This window comes from Dama dama, chromosome 30, assembly GCF_033118175.1.
Source record: "Dama dama isolate Ldn47 chromosome 30, ASM3311817v1, whole genome shotgun sequence".
Taxonomy (NCBI): domain Eukaryota; kingdom Metazoa; phylum Chordata; class Mammalia; order Artiodactyla; family Cervidae; genus Dama; species Dama dama.
In genome coordinates, this window is record NC_083710.1 from 75,722,990 (window position 1) to 75,746,056 (window position 23,067).

General features: G+C 39.7%; 1 pseudogene; it reads right to left on the reverse strand.

Moving 5' to 3' along the window:
- Positions 1-5,018: 5,018 nt before the first annotated feature.
- Positions 5,019-22,773, reverse strand: LOC133049369 (ATP-binding cassette sub-family C member 4-like; annotated as a pseudogene).
- Between the last annotated feature and the right edge of the window lie 294 nt (positions 22,774-23,067).

Below are 23,067 nucleotides of genomic sequence, written 5' to 3' on the forward strand. Positions count from 1 at the left end.
AGAATGGTGTCATCTCCCAGAAATACCACTTCTGGGCATACACACTGAGGAAACCAGATCTGAAAGAGACACGTGCACCCCAATGTTCATCGCAGCACTGTTTATAATAGCCAGGACACGGAAGCAACCTAGATGCCCATCAGCAGACGAATGGATAAGGAAGCTGTGGTACATATACACCATGGAATATTACTCAGCCATTAAAAAGAATTCATTTGAATCAGTTCTAATGAGATGGATGAAACTGGAGCCCATTATACAGAGTGAAGTAAGCCAGAAAGATAAAGAACATTACAGCATACTAACACATATATATGGAATTTAGAAAGATGGTAATGATAACCCTATATGCAAAACAGAAAAGAGACACAGATGTACAGAACAGACTTTTGGACTCTGTGGGAGAAGGAGAGGGTGGGATGTTTTGAGAGAACAGCATGAATATTATCTATAGTTAAACAGATCACCAGCCCAGGCTGGATGCATGAGACAAGTATTCGGGCCTGGTGCACTGGGAAGACCCAGAGGAATCGGGTGGAGAGGGAGGTGGGAGAGGGGATCGGGATGGGGAATACATGTAACTCCATGGCTGATTCATGTCAATGTATGACAAAACCCACTGCAATGTTGTGAAGTAATTAGCCTCCAACTAATAAAAATAAATGAAAAAACAAACAAACAAACAAAAAAGAATGGTGTCATCTGCATATCTGAGACTATTGAAATTTCTCCCAGCAATCTTGATTCCAGCTTGTGCTTCATCCAGCCCAGCATTTCTCATGATGTACACTGCATATAAGTTAAATAAGCAGGGTGACAATATACAGCCTTGATGTACTCCTTTCCAGATTTGAAGCCAGTCTGTTTTTCCATGTTAAGTGTTAACTGTTGCTTTCTGACCTACATACAGATTTCCCAGGAGCCAGGTAAGGTGGTCTGGTATTCCCATCGTTTGAAGATTTTTTCACAGTTTATTGTGATCCACACAGTCAAAGGCTTTGGCATAGTCAATAAAGCAGCGGTAGATGTTTTTCTGGAACTCTCTCGCTTTTTTGATGATCCAACAGATGTTGGCAATTTGATCTCTGGTTCCTCTGCTTTCTCTAAATCCAGTTTGAACATTTGGAAGTTTACAGTTAATGTAATGTTGAAACCTGGCTTGGAGAATTTTGAGCATTACGTTGCTAGTGTGTGAGATGAGTGCAACTGTGCAGTAGTTTGAGCATTCTTTACTATTGCCTTACTTTGGAATTGGAATGAAAACTGACCTTTTCCTGTCCTGTGGCCACTGTTGAGTTTTCCAAATTTGCTGACATATTGAGTGCAGCACTTTCAGAGCATCATCTTTTAGGATTTGAAATAGCTCAACTGGAATCCCATCACCTCCACTGGCTTTGTTCACAGTGATGCTTCCTAAGGCCCACTCGACTTCGCATTTCAGAATGTCTGGCTCTAGGTGAGTGATCACACCATCGTGATTATATGGGTCATGAAGATCTTTTTTGTATAGTTCTGTTTATTCTTGCCACCTCTTCTTAATATCTTCTGCTTCTATTAGGTCCATACAATTTCTGTCCTTTACTGTACCCATCTTTGCATGAAATGTTCCCCTGATAGCTCCCCTGTTAGTTCCCCTGATAGATTTTCTTGAAGACATCTCTAGTCTTTCCCATTCTACTGCTTTCCTCTATTTCTTTGCACTGATCACTGAGGAAAGCTTTCTTCGCTCTCCTGGCTATTCTTTGGAACTCTGCTATCAAATGGGTATATCTTTCCTTTTCTCCTTTGCCTTTAGCTTCTCTTTTTTTCTCAGCTATTTGTAAGGCCTCCTCAGACAATCATTTTGCCTTTTTGCATTTATTTTTCTGCAGATATAAATTTGTACAGAGATGGGGGGAAAATGTAGCCCTAGTAGTTTGTTTCCTCCTGCAGCTTAAGAGAGAGATAAAAAATGTCTGACACTTGCAGCCTACTCCCTCCATTTGGAGACCCCTGGTCTTCCTGACTGTTACTCTCTCACCTCCAATTTTACATGCTGAAGTCCTAAACCCGACAGTACCACAGAATGTGACTGTATTTGAAGACAGCATCTTTAAAGAGGCAATAAAATTAAAATGAAATCATACAGGTGGGTCCTAATCTAACAGACTGGAGTTCTCATAAGTAGAGACTAGGACACAGGCTCACACAGAGAGAAGATGGTGTCTACACAAACAAGGAGCAAGACCTCAGAGGAAACCAACCCTGCTGACACCTTTACCTCAGACTTCCAACCTCCAGGGCTGTGAGGATATAAGTTTCTGTTTTATAAGCCACCTACTCTTTGGTTTTTGTATGACAGCCCTAGCAAACTACTGCCCCCTTTAGCTTTATGTATCTAAAATGTACTTTCTCTACTATTTCAAGGATCATCCTAAAGAGTCAACCAGACAGTGATCAGCTCATCTGAGCTACAAGTTCAAGAAAATGTGATGTGGGGGCACCTTCTCCCAGATGTTGGGTTTTCTTTTCAGATGAATGAATTCTGTTCTATTAGAGTGAAAACCATGTGACTTAGGCTAATCCTCCTGGTGTTATAACTCTGAACAATACATTGATATCTGATGCTTGCACATTCAAAAAAGTGATATTCTGACAGTTTATCCTCCTAAGAGGATATGCAGAAGTAATGTCAAGATGGGATGAGAATTAAGAAATGTATTTCTTTCTGTAGAGGTGACCCCAGCCAGTGGCAGAACTGAAATCCAAGAGTGAGGTTCTGCCACCCTGTGAACTTTGGTGACTGGCCCTACCTTGGCTACCACATGACAGGAACAGTGTTCTCAGGCTCGACACAGAATGCAGTACCTAGGGGAGCACCCAGCCTCCCTCAGCAATTCCCCCTCTGTGCTCCCTGGACCAGCTCTGTGACCTTGGGTGAGCCCTTGTCCCACTCTCCTTATCCATGACATGGGATAAAAAATGGACCGTCATGAGATTATGTGAAATTATACATGTGAGAACTGTATAAAATAAATTATAAAAAACTACACAAGTGTAACTTACCATTAATATTGTTAGAGTAGGTGCAGGATTACTAGACCTGGAATCACAAGATTTCTAATTCTATGACCTCTGTCTGCTTCAGTATGTATGTTACACTTGACTTAGAATATTTACTAAAAGACCAAATTTCTAATTCTGTGTCTGCTGCAAACTAGCTTAACACCAATTATATACATAGGACCACCTTCCTTCTAAAGCACCTTAGTTTCCTCACCTGTATAAAGAGAGGGTTGAATCCTATTATCTTATTATCTGGACCAGTCTAGAATTCTGTGTTCCTTTTCTCATTACTCAGTGTCATGATAATATAGTTTTAAAATGAAGACTTTGACATACAGGTGGGAACACCACTTTTTGATGTGAAATTCCTAAGGTCAAAAGAGCAAAGGGGTTTGGGAGATTCCTGGCTCTCAAGGTGTCAGGAGGGATGGTCTGACTGGGAGACAGCCTAGCAGATAAAAGCACTCTGTGAATTTCAGGCGTCAGAGTTCCTTGTTCAGCTTCTCAACATCTGCACACAATGCAAGTACTCATGAAAAGTTCAGAGCACAGACCACATTTTAGATAAATCTTTCATAAGATTTATGGACCTTTCATAAGATGGATCTTTCATAAGATTTATCTAAAATGTGGCCTAAGTTCATCACTGTCTACTCCCAGTCCTCTCTAGAAATGAGGAAATGCAGAGCAGGACCTTCCACTGTTCATCAGGTAGGAGACTTCCTGGGTCCCAGACCTGGCTGGAGAGTTGACAGAGCTAGATTTCGTGGTTAGGATTATGGACAAGGAAGTCTGTGCTCTGAACTTTTCATGAGTACTTGCATTGTGTGCAGATGTTGAGAAGCTGAACAAGGAACTCTGTAATTTTTTATGCCTGAAATATTACAAAGATAATCTTATTCTATTTACAAGTGAAAATCTGGGAAAGACAGAAAAGTATGAAGAATGGAAAATACATCCATAATTTAACATCCAGAGATAAATTTTCGATGGGGAAGCCACATCCCACCCTGAGCCATGCATGTTAAGGAGCAAGAACACCAGCCCTTTCTTCCCTCCCTCTATTTTCCCATCAACCCCACTCCCACTCCCATCTGGTTCCAGAAAGAATTACAGGTGGCTGCATGACAGTGGCTAAATCTCCTAAACCAGCCCTTGGTCACCACTGCACCTCTGTCAGGAAGACCCCACGTGACCCGGATGTTCCTCACTGAGCGCCTTCCTCACACCACACTCAGTGCTTAGTGCCTCCCACACCTCGTCTCTGAGAAAGTGCTCTGTGACCTTCAGCACCACTCAGACTACAGTGGGAAGGTGCTGTGAGTTCTTGATTTGTCCTGATGACAATTTCATCATCTAGAATGTGGACGAAACATGGGGGTGGCAAGTGGACCTAATTCTAAACAACAAAGAATTAGGGAGAAAGTTATAATTTCAAGTAAGAATTTTCTTTACAGACTAGGAAACAGAAGAGACCTACAGAGACCTACACCTTTCTCTGGAAGATCTCCCTAGAATCAAAATATTACAAGTGTTTTTTGGTTTTTTTTTTTTTCCCTTAAATTCAAATTTCCCAGATATTACTTGATGGAACTTGTATCACAAATGTGCTGAGCACCAATCAGAATGAATGTAAAGGGTCTGCAAAATGAAAATGTTCTATGTTCCATGAGAATCTGAACCCAGAGTCCGAACGTGTGGAAAGTCAAATCCAAAATCTCTGTCTCAGGCACAAGTGCACGCACACAGAAGGGTGCACACATCCCGACCCCACCCCCAGCACTGATGCAGATTCTCAGCAGACGTGCCTTCCACCTGCCATGTGTTGTTAAAGACCCAGTCATGAAGCTTCCTCTCTGGAGGCTTCTATTGAAAAGAACACAGAGTGCTTGTTCCCAGACCCTTGGTGGAGATCCTGTGAAAAGTGAATCCTGGAGGTGAATTTTAATTACAGCTTCCTGCAGCAGGCTCACCTATTTTGCCATTTTACTGAGGACAGCAGCCTCCGCCTCACCCAATTGTTGCACCATCTTGTAAAATAGACTGTTTCTATCTTGCAGCAAATTATTTGGCTGATTATGTTCTTTCTGTTTCCCTGAATCCAAAACCTGTTAACAGCAGAAAGAAACCTGTTAGCACACATAGCGCAGTAACACATAACTCAGACAATATTTCAAAAAGGGGTAGGGCAGGGAGAATTTGGGTGGTAGGATTGGTGGTATTTAAATGGCTTGATTACTCTGTTTTACTAGGTACACAAAGGTCTAACCCAAACTTTCATTATTATATGGTTATAGGAAAGGAAGATAACAAAAGTTCTCTTTCATTTTCAGAAAAATGAAAGCTTTAATCATGATTATGATACTGGAACTGAACAGTCTGTAGCATTTTATATTCTGCCCAGGGCCTTTGGGGTTGTTATCATTAGTTAATGCTTTTAGCTCTTAGACTCTGAGCTTTGAGGGCTATTTATAAGATACACAGAGTTGGGAAATGTCTTGATTCAATAAAATCAAACATCTGTCACTTCTGCAGCCCCTCCTCCAGGCTGGCCGCCTGCCCTCTAGAGCATTAGACTTTGTAGCAGATTGACTTGTCTTTATGTCCTTAAAGCTTTCAGAACAGACAACCACTTATTTTCCAGAAAGGAAACAGGTACAGGCATCCCTCAGAGCTATTGTGGGTTCAGTTTCAGAATACCAAAATATAATGAACATCACAGTAAAGTGAGTCACATGAATTTTCTGGTTTCCCAGGGCACATAGAAGCTATGTTTACATTTTACTGTACCCAAGCATCTGTGCAATAGCATTATGTCTGAATAAAACAATGTACAGAGCTTAACATAAATATAAAGTATTGCTAAGAAATATTAACTATCATCAGAGACTTCAATAAGTCCTAGTAGTAATACCAAAGATCATTGATGTTACAGATAACCAGAGCAACTGCAATGATAGTGAAAATGTTTGATATATTGTGAGAATTACCAAAAGGTGACACAGAGACACAAAATGAGCAAATGCTGTTGGGAAAATGGCACCCATAGAGGTGCTTAATGCAGGTATTTGACAAGCTCTCAATTTGTAAAAAATGCGGTATCTGGGAAGCACAATAAAACATTGTATGTCTATATTTCTAAAGCAAGCAATAAAAATAAGATTGCCTCAAAAGTTAAAGATTTGAGAAGGAACATTACTGGTGATGTTTTTGCTGCATTGAAAGTCAACTGGTAATCAGAAGCTCTAGAAAAATATACAAACTTTATACCTGGAGTGAATGGAGCACAGAGGACAATCCCCAACTCTGTAACTGGGGGATGCAGAGGTCCCCTGAGGTCTAATCCTGCCATTCCTACCAGAGGAGTCAACAACCACAACCAGTTGAGAACAAGATATAAACATGTGGCCGAGTTTACATCTCCTGGTGGGACCTCCCTGCGACACCACTGATGACCTCAACCAGGGAGCCCTAAAGTGAAGGTCTCCCAACAGAGGAGTGGGAAGGGCAGCTCCACAGTGAAGGGTAAGATCCTTTCCTAGAAACAAGGTCATTCATCACAAAGGTGACAGACTCCAAAGAGTACCCTAGCATCTCCCTTCTCCCTCTGTCTTCCCCACTCACCCAGAAACCAACATCAACTTCTTTCTCTGCACTCAGATCCCATGTTCAATCCATCATGCAGTCCACCTGGCTTCTCTTCCTTATCTACCCCAAGTCCCACCATCTCACCATTTCTACCTCAGGCACCTTAGACTAAGCCAACAGTCTAGAGAGAGCGCATTGTAAGAGAGTGAAGATTGAATCTGGAGAACTGAAAGACGGTCAGTGTGGTTTTAGCTATAAAGGAAGGAGGGAGAACAGAGTGAGACAAAACTAGAAAGTTGGGGAGGGACTGGCCGGACATCACTTCATAAAAGTTCTTTAAAGGTTTGTTCATAGACATTGACCAAGAGAGAAAAATTTGAGATTATAGAAATTTATCAGGAGATATTGATAAGTAAAAGACACTTGCTTTTTGGAAGAAAAGCTATGACAAACCTAGACAGTGTATTAAAAAGCAGAGACATTGCTTTGCTGACAAAGGTCCATCTAGTCATAGCTATGATTTTTCCAGAAGTCATGTATGGATGTGAGAGTTGGACCATAAAGAAGGCTGAGCACTGAAGAACTGATACATTTGCACTGTGATGCTGGAGAAGACTCTTGAGAGTCCCTGGACTGCAAGATCAAACAAGTCAATCCGAAAGGAAATCAACCCTGAATATTCATTGAATGAACTGATGCTAAAGCTGAAGTCCCAATACTTTGGCCCCCTGATGTGAAGAGCTGACTCACTAGAAAAGACCCTGATGCTGGGAAAGATTGAAAGCAGGAGAAGAAGGGGACAACAGAGGATAGGCTGGCTGGATGGTATCACTGACTCAGTGGACATGAGTTTGAGCAAGCTCCAGGAGATAGTGAAGGACATGGAAGCCTAGTGTGCTGCAGTCCATGGGGTGGCAAAGAGGCAGACACAACTGAGAGACTAAACAACGAATCAGTAAGTAAAGCATTAAATAAATGAACATATTTTGATAATAGCAACAAAGCTGCTTTGTTCAGAGGATACAGATGTTCACATCTGCAGATCAGGTGCTGAGTGACAACACTTTAGGACTGCCCAGGTGGCAGTTCAGCTCAGTTTAGTCACTCAGTCCTGTCTGACTCAAGAGTCTTCTCCAACACCACAGTTCAAAAGCATCAATTCTTTGACGTTAAGCTTTCTTTATAGTCCAACTTTCACATCCATACATGACTACTGGAAAAACACAGCTTTTAACTAGACAGACCTTTGTCAGCAAAGTAACGTCTCTGCTTTTTAATATACTGTCTAGGTTGGTCATATTTTTTCTTTCAAGGAACAAGTGTCTTAATATCATGGCTGCAGTCACTATCTGCAGTGATTTTGGAGCCCAAGAAAATAAAGTCTGTCACTGTTTCCACTTTATCACCATCTATTGCCATGAAGTGATGGGACTAGATGCCATGATCTTAGTTTTTTGAATGCTGAGTTTTAAGTCAGCTTTTTCACTCTCCTCTTTCACGTTCATCGAGATGTTAGTTCTTCAGTTCCTCTTTGCTTTCTGCCATAAGGATGGTGTCATCTGCATATCTGAGGTTATTTAAATAGCTGATAAATGAAGAGAAGCTAAAGGAGAAAAATAAAGATATACTTATCTGAATACAGAGTTCCAAAGAATAGCAAGAAGAGATAAGAAAACCTTCCTCAGTGATCAATGCCAAGAAATAGAAGAAAACAATAAAATGGGAAAGACTAGAGACCAGGTGACATGTCCTCCAAATTCTGTCCTTCCTCAGTTTCCCTAACCAACCACACATTCCAAGGTGACAGTATTTCTAAAAATTAGATGATAAAAAGAATCTGCTACCATACCAAAAACCAAAAATAAATCTTCAGGGTACATTTAGGAGCAAAGAATTTAATTGAACAGACCCTTAACTGAGCTGGAGATCAAGCCTTCTTTCTACTGCTATGTCTAAAGCCTGATAAGGGCTTGACATAGGTAAATTTCACAGCATCATTTATTTATAATGGAAGAATGGTGCTTTAGGGGACAATATTTTAAATGCAATGTTGAGAGGTAAGAACAAAGTGACAGGTAAAATCTAGCAATAAAAGGTTACTTTTCCAATTAGCATCAAGAACACAAACTGATCGACTAAGGATGCTTGACACAAAACATTTCTAGAAATTAAGAGTCAGTGTTGAGCAGTCTTGAATGTCACTCCATTCCTCGTGAAAGTCTGCAGGTAGAGCCCACTTCCTACTGTGATGTCTAGTTCAGGTGACCAGATGCACTGTTTGGAGCCTAGAGCATCCCTTTGGTTGAGGATGCCCCACTCCTATCGTCTGCCTCCCCAGAGCTCACCCCTGTGCACGTCCAGCTCAGGGAGTGAGGCTACAGGCGCTGCCTCAGTGCTGACAGCCTGGTGTCTACTCAGTGCCCCACTGATGTCCCATCTGACAATGCATGTGAGGTAGAGTGGGAGCTGATATTCTAGGAACTGCCCAAGTCAAAAGAGACAGTTCTATTATCATCAGACATAAAGAACTGTGGGTATTACTGACCACTCATTAGTGATTATTGCCTGTTTTGTATGGACCATCAAAATATCTTAAAGTATCTTGCATTCCTTGAGATTATTTGCTGCCAAAGTTTATCCTTTGAGGAATGCTTTCCTTATTTTATAAAGCCACATCCTAACATTTATTGAAACTGAGCAAGCAACAGAGGAAAAGGACAAAGAAAGAGAGGAAATGAAAAAGAGAGAAAAGGAATAGATGGAGGAAGGAAATAAAGCTAAGGAAGGAAATATTAAATTACTAAGGAAGAAAGTGCCAACCAAATCTGGAAGGAATATACTAGACAGATACGCAGATACGAAAGCCTGGAGCCTGCCATGTGTGCAGAACAGAGCTATTGTGTAAGAGACTCACTGGTTGTTTATTTAGTCTCTCATCCCTGATATGCCTTTCTTTCCAAACTCTCATCTGTGATGCAGAAGCTGGTTCTCTGCAAGTCACTGCAACAGTTCAGAGACTCTTTTGCGAGGTGGCCTTTGTTAGGTTTTGCCAGTAGGGGGCACTAGAGGGCGACTGAAGGTGGAAAACACAGCTACTGTTCTACCTGATTCTGCTACTAGCATCACCTCAGCACTGGGACCTGACTCCAGCGCCCAGCTATTAGCACATAGAGAACCAGCCCCATCCTGCCCCTTCACAAATATGACCAACAACCAGACAGCGACCTCTCCTTGGAGGTCTGAGCATCAATTCTTTAGGGCCTCTCTTCTGAGTTCTTAGGTCTGGAGATCTGTCCTAGGATATGGTAGCTGCCTTCTAAAATCATTACCCCAGTGTTTCACTATCCTAGCCCTCTAATCCCTATGTAATAAATTCCTTATATTAAATCCTTTCAGTTAAAATACTGTTTTTCTCACTAGGCCTTTTCTTCTCATGGACTCCTGAGAAAATCTCCTGCCATCAACCTTCTGGCAGTCTAAACTAGAGGCTAATTTTTTGATAAGGGAATCCAAAAATGCTGAAACAACTATGACACAGTGAAAATGACTGTGTTCTACCCCACTAAAATATGGAGCTATAACTTGGGTTTTGAATATTTTAATGCTTGGCTGTCATAAAAAAACATGACAATTCAAATAAACTTTTAATATGAAAATATAAGATTATTGGATATATTATTTAATAGTGCATTCTAAAAGTATAGTTAAGTACTTGAGTGATTTTCAAGAATGAGAGAAGAAACTAAGAGAAAAATTAATGGATGTTCCTATCAAATTTTACACGGAATGATACATTGAAAATGGAACATAAATGGAAACAACTAAAGTGGAGAGGGTCTTACCATTATCTATTCACAGTCAATAATGGTGCTCAGCCTGTGTGTAATGCACAGTGCACCGGGCAAATCTCTCACGAACATTTTTTTGTATGAACTCATAAGTTCTAGAAACAAAGAAGTTGATTTAGTTCAGTAAAGACAGGAAAAGCAGATTTAAGACTTAATAATATTCTATGATATTTTTACATTTTTAAAAATCAATACTTTAACATATAGTCTTGTTCCTAAAAAACTAAGTATAAAAAGTCTACTTAGAAATTTACTATTTTTCCATAAAATGATGGAAAATTAGTCTTCCCTCAAAATTGCTTGAAACTATCAGGAGCTGGATTTAGGAATTCAGCTTTCTTAGGGTGCCTCAAAACAACACTAACACCATATAAACATGTCTTGGTTTTTTCCTTTGTTTTCTGGAATTAATATTATCAACAAATATCCATGAGGCCAAGAGAGCACTTAGAAACATTTCTAAGATTCACTAAATGTTTTTCATTTACCACATTTACAAATCATATTCAAGATTTCCTGGAGAACAGCTCCCTACCTTGAATCCACATATGACGTGGCTTTGTCAATAATCAATATCAAATTTTTCCTGAGGATAGCCCTGGCAAGGTACACCAGTTGTTTCTGACCAACACTCAAGTTCAATCCAGATTCTGCTAATTCACTATTCATTTTAGCAGGAAGACCTTTCATGGATTCTTTCAGTTGTACCTGTGGATACAAAAAGAATGACATTTTTCTAAGCAAACTGCTACTGAAGTAGACACACCTGTTAGACATTAGAGCTTTGACATCCTCAGGCCTTCTTATGTATCTTACATACACAGCCTAGTGATAGGGAGAGCTCCTTCCAATAGGTGTTCACTGAGAAAGATGGTGGAGTCAACTCAGGACAGAAAGATCTCAAGCTCAAGTTCAAGTCAATCAGTCGTGTCCAACTCTTTGCGACCCCATGAATTGCAGCACGCCAGGCCTCCCTGTCCATCACCAACTCCCAGAGTCTACCCCAAACCCATGGCCATCGAGTTGGTGATGCCATCCAGCCATCTCATCCTCTGTCGTCCCCATCTCCTCCTGCCCCCAATCCCTCCCAGCATCAGGGTCTTTTCCAAAGAGTCAACCCTTCGCATGAGGCTGCCAAAGTATTGGAGTTTCAGCTTCAACATCAGTCCTTCCAATGAACACCCAGGACTGATCTCCTTTAGGATGGACTGGTTGGATTTCTTGCAGCCCAAGGGACTCTCAAGAGTCTTCTCCAACACTACAGTTCAAAAGCATCAATTCTTCAGTGCTCAGCTTTCTTCAAAGCCCAACACTCACATCCATACATGACTCCTGGAAAAACCATAGCCTTGACTAGATGGACCTTTACTGGAAAAGTAATGTCTCTGCTTTTTAATATGCTATCTAGGTAGGTCATAACTTTCCTTATAAGGAACAAGTTTCTTTTAATTTCATGGCTGCAATCATCATCTGCAGTGATTTTGGAGCCCCAAAAAATAAAGTCTGACACTGTTTCCCCATCTATTTCCTATGAAGTGATGGGACCAGATGCCATGATCTTAGTTTTCTGAATGTTGAGCTTTAAGCCAACTATTTCACTCTCCTCCTTCACTTTCATGAGGTTCTTCTTCACTTTCATGAGGTTCTTCTTCACTTTCATGAGGTTCTTCTTCACTTTCTGCCATAAGGGTGGTGTCATCTGCATATCTGAGGTTATTGATATTTCTCCAGGCAATCTTGATTCCAGCTTGTGCTTCTTCCAGCCCAGTGTTTTTCATGATGTACCCTACGTAGAAGTTAAATAAGCAGGGTAACAATATACATCCTTGACATACTCCTTTTCCTGTTTGGAACCAGTCTGCTGTTCCATGTCCAGTTCTAACTGTTGCTTCCTGACCTGCATACAGGTTTCTCAAGAGGCAGGTCAGGTGGTCTGGTATTCCCATCTCTTTCAGAATTTACCACAGTTTATTATGATCCACACAGTCAAAGGCTTTGGCATACTCAATAAAGCAGAAATAGATGTTTTTCTGGAACTCTCTTGCTTTTACAATGATCCAGTGGATGTTGGCAATATGATCTCTGGTTCCTCTGTCTTTTCTAAAACCAGCTTGAATATGTGGAAGTTCACGGTTCACATATTGCTGAGGCCTGGCTTGGAGAATTTTGAGCATTACTAGCGTGTGATGGGAAGTCGATGGGGAGACAGTGGAAACAGTGTCAGACTTTATTTTGGGGGGCTCCAAAATCACTGCAGATGGTGACTGCAGCCATGAAATTAAAAGACGCTTACTCCTTGGAAGGAAAGTGATGACCAACCTAGACAGCATATTAAAAAGCAGAGACATTACTTTGCCAACAAAGGTCCATCTGGTCAAGGCTATGGTTTTTCCAGTGGTCACATATGGATGTGAGAGTTGGACTGTGAAGAAAGTTGAGCACTGAAACATTGATGCTTTTGAACTGTGGTGTTGAAGAAGACTCTTGAGAGTCCCTTGGACTGCAAGGAAGTCCAACCAGTCCATCCTCAAGGAGATCAGTCCTGAGTGTTCAGTGGAAGGACTGATGTTGAAGCTGAAATTCTAATACGTTGGCCACCTGATGCGACGAGCTGACTCATTGGAAAAGACCCTGATGCTTGGAGGGATTGGGGGCAGGAGGAGAAGGGGACAACAGAAGATGAGATGGTTGGATGGCATCATCAACTCGATGGACATGGGTTTGAGTAAACTCTGGGAGTTTGTGATGGACAGGGAGGCCTGGCGTGCTGCAATTCATGGGGCTGCAAAGTGTCTGACACGACTGAGAGGCTGAACTGAACTGAGAGTGTGAGATGAGTGCAATTTTGTGGTAGTTTGAGCATTCTTTGGGATTGCCTTTCTTTGGGATTGGAATGAAAACGGGCCTTTTCCAGTCCTGTGGCCACTGCTGAGATTTCCACACTTGCAGACATGTTGAATGCAGCACTTTCACAGCATCATCTTTCAGGATTTGAAATAGCTTACCTGGAATTCCATCACCTCCACTAGCTTTGTTCATAGTGATGCTTTCTAAGACCCACTTGACTTCACATTCCAGGATGTCTGGCTCTAGGTGAATGATCACACCATCGTGGTTTTCTGGGTCGTGAAGATCTTTTTTGTACAGTTCTTCTGTGTATTCTTGCCAACTCGTCTTTATTTCTTCTGCTTCTGTTAGGTCCCTACCATTTCCATCCTTTATCGAGCCCATCTTTGCATGAAATGTTCCCTTGGTATCAGTGTCCCCCATTCCCACCAAAGGATATCCACCGGAAACTCCACCTAGGGGTTAATTAAGGAAGTCTCTCATAAAGTGAAGCTATTTCTCCCAATGTGATTTAACCAGAAAAGTTAAAAGGATCTTTATGGTTGAGTCAAGTTCCCCAAAGTACATTTTGCATAGAAGTTGATACACTAGAGAAAAACTTGCAACAATTTTACAGAAAATCTGGTTCTCTGAGGATATGAGCTTATTGGCCCTTTACTATTTTCTAAAGTTTAATGTATGCAAGTTCAAGAAATGGCAAACTGCCCCTTATATATTAGTAATCCTGGAACCCATTCTGATGATAGTTCTTCCTGAAGTTTAATCCTACAAATAGTAGACCAGTCAAGTGCATTTTCTTCAGTGTCATAAATGCATTGTAGTGAATGAAAACACATGAAAAATAAAACACAACATCCTATTTCTCCCAGCATATGGATACAGGTTGTCATCCAGTCACCGAGTTATGCCCAACACTTTGCAACCCCATGGACAGCAGCACACCAGTGTTCCTAATCTTTCACTATTGCTTGGAGTTTGCTTAAACTCAGGTCCATTAAATCGGTGATGTCATCCAACCATCTTTCCTCTTTTGTACCCTTATCCATTTGCCTTCCATCTTTCCCAACATCAGTCTTTTCCAATGAGTCGTCTCTTCACATCGGGTGGCCAAAGTATTGGAGCTTCAGCTTCATCATCAGTCCTTCCAAGGAAAATTCAGGCTTGATTTCCTTTAGGATTGACTGGTTTGATCTCCTTGCTGTCTAAGGGACTCTCAATTTTCTCCATAACCACAGTTCAAAAGCATCAGTTCTTCAGTGCTCAGCCTTCTTTATGGTCCAACTCTCATGATACATGACTACTGGGAAAACCATAGTTTTGACTACATGGACTTTGTCAGCAAAGTGATGTCTCTGCCTTTTAATATTCTGTCTAGGTTTGTTATAGCTCCTCTTCCCAGGAGCAAGCATCTTTTAATTTCATGGCTGCAGTCACCATCTGCAGTGATTTTGGAAATAAAGTCTGTCATTGTTTCCACTGTTTCCCCATCTACTGTGATAAAGTGATGAGACAGGATGGCATGATCTTAGTTTCTTGAATGTTGAATTTTAAGCCAGCTTTTTCACACTCCTCTTTCACTTTTATCAAGAGGCTCTTTAGTCCCTCTTCACTTTGTATGATTAGTGTGGTGTCAAATGCATGTCTGATATTATTGATATTTCTCCCAGCAATCTTGATGCCAGCTTGTGCTTCATCCAGCCCAGCATGTCACATGATGTACTTTGCATATAAGTCAAATAAGCAAGGTGACAATGTATAGCCTTGATATACTCCTTTCCCAACTTGGAACCAGTCCAAATTGTTGCTTTGGAACAAGTTGTTCCATGTCAGGTTCTAACTGTTGCTCCTTGACCTGCATACAGGTTTCACAGGAGGCAGGTAAGGTGGTCTGATATTCCTATCTCTTTAAAAATTTTCCACAATTTATTGTGATCCACATAGTCAAAGGCCTTAGTGTAGTCAATGAAGCATATGTTTTTCTGAAATTCTGTTGCTTTTTTGATGATCCAATGGATGTTGGCAATTTGATCTCTGGTTCCTCTGGATTTTCTAAATATGGTTTGTACATTTGGAAGTTCTTGGTTCATGTACTATTGAAGGCTAGCATGAAGGATTTTGAGTATTACTTTGCTAGCATGTGAAATGAGTGCAATTGTGTGGCAATTTAAACATTCTTTGGCACTGCCTTTCTTTGGGATGGGAATGAAGACTGACTTTTTCCAGTCCTGTGGCCACTGCTGAGTCTTTCAAATTTGCTGGCATATTGAGTGCAGCACTTTCACAGCATCATCTTTTAGGATTTGAACTAGATCAGCTGGAATTCTGTCACCACTAGCTTTCTTCATCATGATGCTTTCTAAGGCCCACTTGACTTTGTGTTCCAGGATGTCTGTCTCTAAGTGAGTGATCACCTCATTGTAGTTATTTGGGTCATTAAGATTTTTTTTTTTTTTTAATAGTTCTTCCATGCATTCTTGCCACTGATTCTTACTATCTTCTGCTTCTGTTAGGTCCATACCGTTTCTGCACTTTATTGTGCCCATCTTTGCAGGAAATGTTCTCTTCGTATTGCTAATTTCTTGAAGAAATCTCTGGTCTTTCCTTTTCTATTTCTTTGCATTGATCATTTAGGAAGGCTTTCTTATCTCTCTGTGCTATTCTTTGGAACTCTGCTTTGAGATGGGTATATCTTTCCTTTTCTCCTTTGCCTTTAGCTTCTCTTCTTTTCTCAGCTATTTGTGAGGCATTCTCAGACAACCAATTTGCCTTGTTGCATTTCTTTTTCTTGGGGATGGTTTTGTTCACCACCTCCTGTAGAGTGTTACAAACCTCTGTCCATAGATCTTCAGGCACTTCAGAACTAATCCCTTGAATCTACTTTTCACTTCCACTGTATAATTTGTAAGGAATTTGTTTTAGGTCATAGTGGAATTGCCTTATGGTTTTCCTTACTTTCTTCAATTTAAGCCTGAGATTTGCAATAAGGAGTTCATGATCTGAGCCATAGTCAAGGGCCGGTCTTTTTGCTGACTGTATAGAGCTTTTCCATCTTTGGCTGCAAAGAATATAATCAATCTGATTTTGGTATTGACCATCAGGTGATGTCCATGTGTAGAGTTGTTGCCTGTGTTGTTGGAAGAGGGTGTTTGTTATGACCAGCACACTCTCTTGGCAAAACTCTGTTAGCCTTTGCCCTGCTTCATTTTGTACTCCAAGGCCAAACTTGCCTGTTACTCCAGGTATCTCTTTACTTCCTACTATCACATTTCAGTCCCCTATGATTAAGAAGACATCTTTTTTGGTTTTAGTTCTAGAAAGTCTTCTAGCTCTTCATCAAGCTGTTCAAATCAGCTTTTTTGGCACTAGTGGTTGGGGCATAGACTTGGATTACTGTGATACTGAATGGTTTCCCTTGGAAATGAACTGAGATCATTCTGTAATTTTTGAGATTGCACCGAAGTACTGCATTTTAGACTCTTTTGTTGACTATTTTTTTGCAGCCAAACAAAAATAAATTGGAGACTTGAAGCCAGGCAGCCTGGGGATAAGTCTTGCCTGGCTGTGCCAACTGGGCAAGTTCCTGAACCTACTCTATCTTAGCTTCCTAAACTCTAAGACTATAATATCATAATTATAAAGGTGTGTACCTCTTAACATTGTTAAGAATATTAAATGAATCAGAGCATGTAGAATTTGTAACAGATCAATAGATATTACCCATTATTAATAATGATATCAGCTTGCCCCTCCTCAAGTTCTGCTTCACTTTTCTCTTTTGCATCTATCAGCACTGAGATTTCGTTACATATGCATTGGCTTGCTTTTCAACTTCTCCAGGAGAATTTCAGCTCAAGAAAGACAGACATTTTGTCTCTTGATGACTGTGATAGCCCCAGAATCTGCAACATTGCCTGACAAGCTCTTAGTAGATATCTGTTGGCTGGATGAAAGTGGGCTTCCCTCGTGGCTCAGTGGTAAAGAATCCTCCTGCCAAGCAGGAGACTTGGGTTCGATCCTGGGTGAGATCCCCTGGCTAAGGAAATCTCAGCCCACTCCAGCATTCTTGGCTGAGAAATCCCATGGACAGAGGAGCATGGCGGGCTACAGTTCATGGGGTTGCAGAAGAGTCAGATGCGGCAAACAGCAACAACATGAATGAAGACATAAGTGACTCTAATTGTGTGACATACCTGTTCCTATAAATTAGAAACTAAATTCATATGGATAAATAATGTATATATAAAACTGTTTTCTTATTAAGTGTAATTGTAAAAAGGATATATTCTTATAACAATTAACTGGCTTCAAGACATCATATCACACTTTAAACAAAGGAAAGCACTGAAAAAGTTATAATTTAAGGAAAATAGAACAAATAACTACTATTCAAACCTATACATCTCAGTATAGAATACCTCATTGTTTTTGAGCTTGGGAAAATAATAGAATAAAGCAAAACTGAAAAATAATAAATTGAACTTATAAGGCACCCTGTTTCCATCATCATTGTGTTTACTATGTGTAGTAAGTGCTGATGCCCCTCACAGGAGGTGAACACAGATGTCAAGTGGTTCCCAAATTTTGTGGAACTTTCTTACTTTTCAAAGAGAAAATCTGGTGTGGGCCAGAAGGAGACACTGAAATGCAATCAACAGATGGGGAAGAACTTTTACTAGAGCAGGGCCAGCAGTAAAGGAAGTTCACCTAATACAAAGCCCAGGGAAATGGACATGTGACCTGTTTCCACTGCAAGGACTGAACCACATGGTTCCTGATGCAGAGACTGCTGATGCCCAGATTTCTATATCTTGGTTTCCTGCGTGATGAGACACACTTGTGTCCTAACAGAGACACTATCAACGTCAGACATTTAACCACACAATTTCTTCCCAGTTTTGACAGGACATTTTTGTTATTGTTTAGTTGCTAAGTCGTGGACCTTATGGACTGTAGCCCTCCAGGTTCCATGTCAATGAGATTTCCCAGGCAAGAATATTGGGGTGGGTTACCATTTCCTCCTCCAGGGAATCCTCCCAACTCAGGGATCAATCCCACTTCTCCTTTATTGTAGGTAGACTCTTTATCCATGAGCAACTGGGGAACCCCCAATCTCTACTCTTAATTCCAAATCCCAGTATCTAAGGTGTTTTGTTTTTGCTTTTTAACAGAAGCAACATGTCAATGATTCATTTCCAGAGTTTTATCTACTATGACCTTTTAACCTCTGAGTGATAAAGTGCTTCATCTTCAGGTACTACTCATGTTATATTTTTGTATGTGCCTTTTTTTAGCACCCCAATAGCAGTAATTTCTGATGAACTTTTATCAGCTTACAGTAAGTTGGCAAGTTTTCAGTACAAGAAAAATGTATTTTCAGCATATTTAGAAAAATAAACAAAATGAGACAGGCAGTATCCATAGAATTGTCTTCCTTCTGAATGTCCACTTCTGCCAAGGAAGGAGGAGGAAACACTAGAGGACCTTAAAAAAATTTTAAGCCATCTTTTCCTTTTAATTGAAATTTATAAAGAGGAAAACATGGTGGTTCCCTCCTATTCATTCTCAGGTTAACTCTGTGAGTTTGGGTTCACATATCCAGTTAGGCATGACATACAAATTAATAACTAGGGTTTTTGGTTCACTTAAAAACTGACTTCATTGAGTTAGTGATACGTCTTGATGAGGGTGAAAGAGGAGAGTGAAAAAGTTGACTTAAAACTCAACATTAAGAAAACTAAAATCATGGCATCCAGTCCCATCATTTTATGGCAAATAGAACAGGAATAGGTAGCAGTGACAGATTTCTTCTTCTTGGGCTCTAAAATCGGTGCAGATGGTAACTGTAGCCTTGAAATTAGAAGATGGTTGTTTCTTGGCAGGAAAGCTATGACAAAACTAGACAGTGTGTTAAAAAGCAAAGATATCACTTTGCTGACAAAGGTCCATATAATCAAACCTAATATCCCATGGGCAGAGGAGCCTGGTGGGCTGCAGTCCATGGGGTCGCGAAGAGTCGGACACGACTGTGCAACTTCACTTTCACTTTTCACTTTCATGCATTGGAGAAGGAAACAGCAGCCCACTCCAGTGTTCTTGCCTGGAGAATCCCAGGGATGGCGGAGTCTGGTGGGCTGCCATCTATGGGTCACACAGAGTCAGACATGACTGAAGCGACTTAGCAGCAGCAGCAGCAGCATGGTCTTTCCAGTAGTCATGTACAGATGCGAGAGCTGGACAATAAAAGAGCGCTGAAGAATAGATGCTTTTGAACTGTGGTACTGGAGAACACTATTGAGAGTCCCTTGGAAAACAAGGAGATCAAACTAGTCAATCTTAAAGGAAATCAACCCTGAATATTCTCTGGAAAGACTGATGTGGAAGCTGAAGCTCCAATATTTTAGCCACCTGATGCAAACAGTTGACTCATTGGAAAAGACACTGATGCTGGGAAACATTGAAGGCAGAAGGAGAAGAGGGAGACAGAGGATGAGATGGCTGGATGGCATCATCTATTCAATGGACATGAACTTGGGCAAACTCCAGGAGATGGTGAGGGACAGGGAAGCCTGGCATGCTGTAGTCCATGGGGTCACAAAGAGTCAGAGGTGACTTAGGAACTGAACAACAATAACTTAGAGTGATAAATCACCCCTTTATCCTGATCCTCTAGCAATTATTTCTTTATCACATTTGTATGTTTTTCAATGAATGGTTTGGTAAATTTTCTTTTAAAATAGTCATAAGGAATCAATTCCAAGAGAAATATAATGATGGGATGATTTCTGTAAGTGATATCACCAAAGTTAACAGGGTTAATTCCAGAAGCAATGCATGGAAACCACACACTTCACTTTGTGAAATACACTCACATTTCTTTCTTTTCATAGAAAGTTCCAAATGTAGTTTAATTAGAAGTAGATCTTAGTATTATCTACTACTTCAGCATTTTTATAATTTAGATTGTCTGTCTGTCCATAGAACAATATGTTCTAAAATTCTAGAGTAATTCTACCTGAGAATCTGTGAAAAAGGGTATCAATCTGGGAAACAAATAGAAAAATAATTTACCAGTACTTACAGTTATTTTTTTAAGATGTGTTCCAATTTTACCATTAAATTTGTCTTATGAATTCAAGAGTCGTGGATCATTTTGTCGTTCTTTACATTTAACAGTTAACCGCTCTACACATCTCTTCTCTTGTAGAATTTTACTGTAAAAGACTCATAAACTTAAATGAAATCAGAGATGCACTGGTTTTCAGGCAGGAGAAGGTGAAGCAATCGACCCAATTTAAGAAAACAAAATCCACATGCTGCTGAAAAGCAGGATGGGTGTATAAAGATTCAGTGGTGACATCCTTCAGAAGCCAGAATTACTGGCTGGAAATGGTCGTACCTCCAAATATGTCTGCTCATAGTCAAGATTCATCTGTATGTTACAGATTTCAGAGCTTCCCTGGAAGGGTGACACTAAATGACAAACACATCAATTCAAATCAATGTGAGCAACCAATCTCTCAGATTTGTGTAACAACAGCAACAACAACAACAAAAAGATTAAACAAATATGCCACACTTCTCTGAAATGAAAAGATCAATCAAACATTTAGTAGTTATTTAGGTAGTGTTTTCCCTGTGTTTTCCTCTAAGAGTCTTATAGTATCTGGTCTTACATTTAGGTTTTCAATCCACTTTGAGTTTATTTTTGTATATGGTATCAGGGGGTGTTCTAATTTTATTCTTTCACACATAGCTGTCCAGTTTTCCCAGCACCACTTACTGAAAAGACTATCTTTTCTCAATTGCATATTCTTGCCTCCTTTGTCACAGGTTAGTTGACTGCAGGTTTGTGAGTTCATCTCTGGGCTCTCTAGCCAGCTCCATTGATCTGTATTTCTGTTTTTGTGCCAGTGGCATACCAACTTGATTACTCTAGCTCTGTACTGAACTGGTGAAAAAGTTCATTTAAGTTTTTCCATAAAATTTTATGTAACAAATTTTTGGCCAACTCAATAATATATTCTGAAGTCAGGGAACCTATTTTATCCAGCTTTGTTTTTCTTTCTTAAGACTGCTTTGGCTACTTGGGGTCTTTTGTGTTTCCATTAAAACTGTAAGATCTTTGGTTCTAATTCTATGAAAGATACCATTGGTAATTTGTCAGGAATTGTATTGAATCTGTAGATTCTTTGGGTAGTATAGTCTTCACAATATTGTTTCTTCCAATCCAAGAACATGGTATATCCCTCCATCTGGTTTGCCTCGTCTTTGATTTCTTTTGTTGGTATCTTGTAGTTTCATGAGTATAGGTCTTTTGTCTCCTTAGGTAGGTTTATTGCTAGGTATTTTATTCTTTTTGTTGCAATGGCAAATGGGATTGTTTTTTGCAACTTCTCTTTCTGATCTTTCATCATTAATGTATAGGAATGCTCATTCTTACTTTTTAAAAGCAGAAGACTATATATGGCAAAAGCGCTACAATATTGTAAAGTAATTTGCCTTCAACTAAAATAAATAAATTAAAAAAAAAGAAGTCTAGGGTTTCTGCCATCAGTAGAACTGATTTGTAAAAGGAGTGCAAATTCACAAAATAGTTTGTATACAAACTGACAGCAACTTAATAGTCAAATTTTTTTTTCATGCAAGGATGAGAAAATTCAAAGAAGCGGGACAAGGGAAAACATGACACAAATAACAGAAAATTCTCTAGAAATGAACCTACCCATATAAAAGCTGAGCAGATATTCCAGGGTTTTGTTATCAGCATTAATGCTACAGCATTAAAATGACATAATTGCCAGTAAATAATCATTATTAATTCCGACTACATAATTTACCTTTATAAACACTTTCCTATGAAACTTCTACAGTTTATCAGCATGATCTTGTTTATATCTTTTAGTTAATAAGGAAAAACTACTATTGTCTCCACTTAGTAGATGTTTCCTAAGACCAAAGGAATAAAATGAATATTGGAGTGTAATGGAGTCATTAATTCACTAGGTCACTAATAGAATTTGATCCCACAGTTTTAAGGTATAGTTGAGTACTCTGCTAAGGACAAGATAATGTGTCTATTTGTTCAGGGTTCTAGGGAAATAGCTAAAATGAAAACATGTCACATTATATTGTTAATTTTCATCATCATTAATACACACATTTTACTACAATATTGTAAAGTAATTAGCCTCCAACTAATAAAAATAAATTTAAAAAAATACACACATTTTTAAACACACCCACATCAGCAGTGTTTTCCTAGAAGGTTACCGAAAACAGTGAAACTGATACGCTCCCCGTAATTATCTGCAATGTTCTAAATGTAAACACCCAGATACTGATGCTAACAAGTTAATTACAGTTACTATTAATAAATTACCTCTTCTAAGGCATTCCACAGTTCATTATCCATATGCTCATTAAAGGGATCCAGATTTTTCCTCATTGTTCCAGTGAATAAAACAGGTTCCTAAATACCCCAAAATAGTGAATGTTATTACCTTAACCTCTTTTCGTGTTATTCCAATGTGTATAGAATATCAAAAGTAAAATACAAAAACATCTAAATTCATTAATTATTAATAATAAAGTTGCAAATGTATGTTTACAAAGAATCTCTAAAATAATTTTTCATTGTACAAAGTGTGCTACAAAACATCTTCTGGACTACTGAACACTAACAGAAGAAAGTACTGAAGAAGTTTTTTTCATCTTAAGGAAAAAACTGAAGACAAAGGAA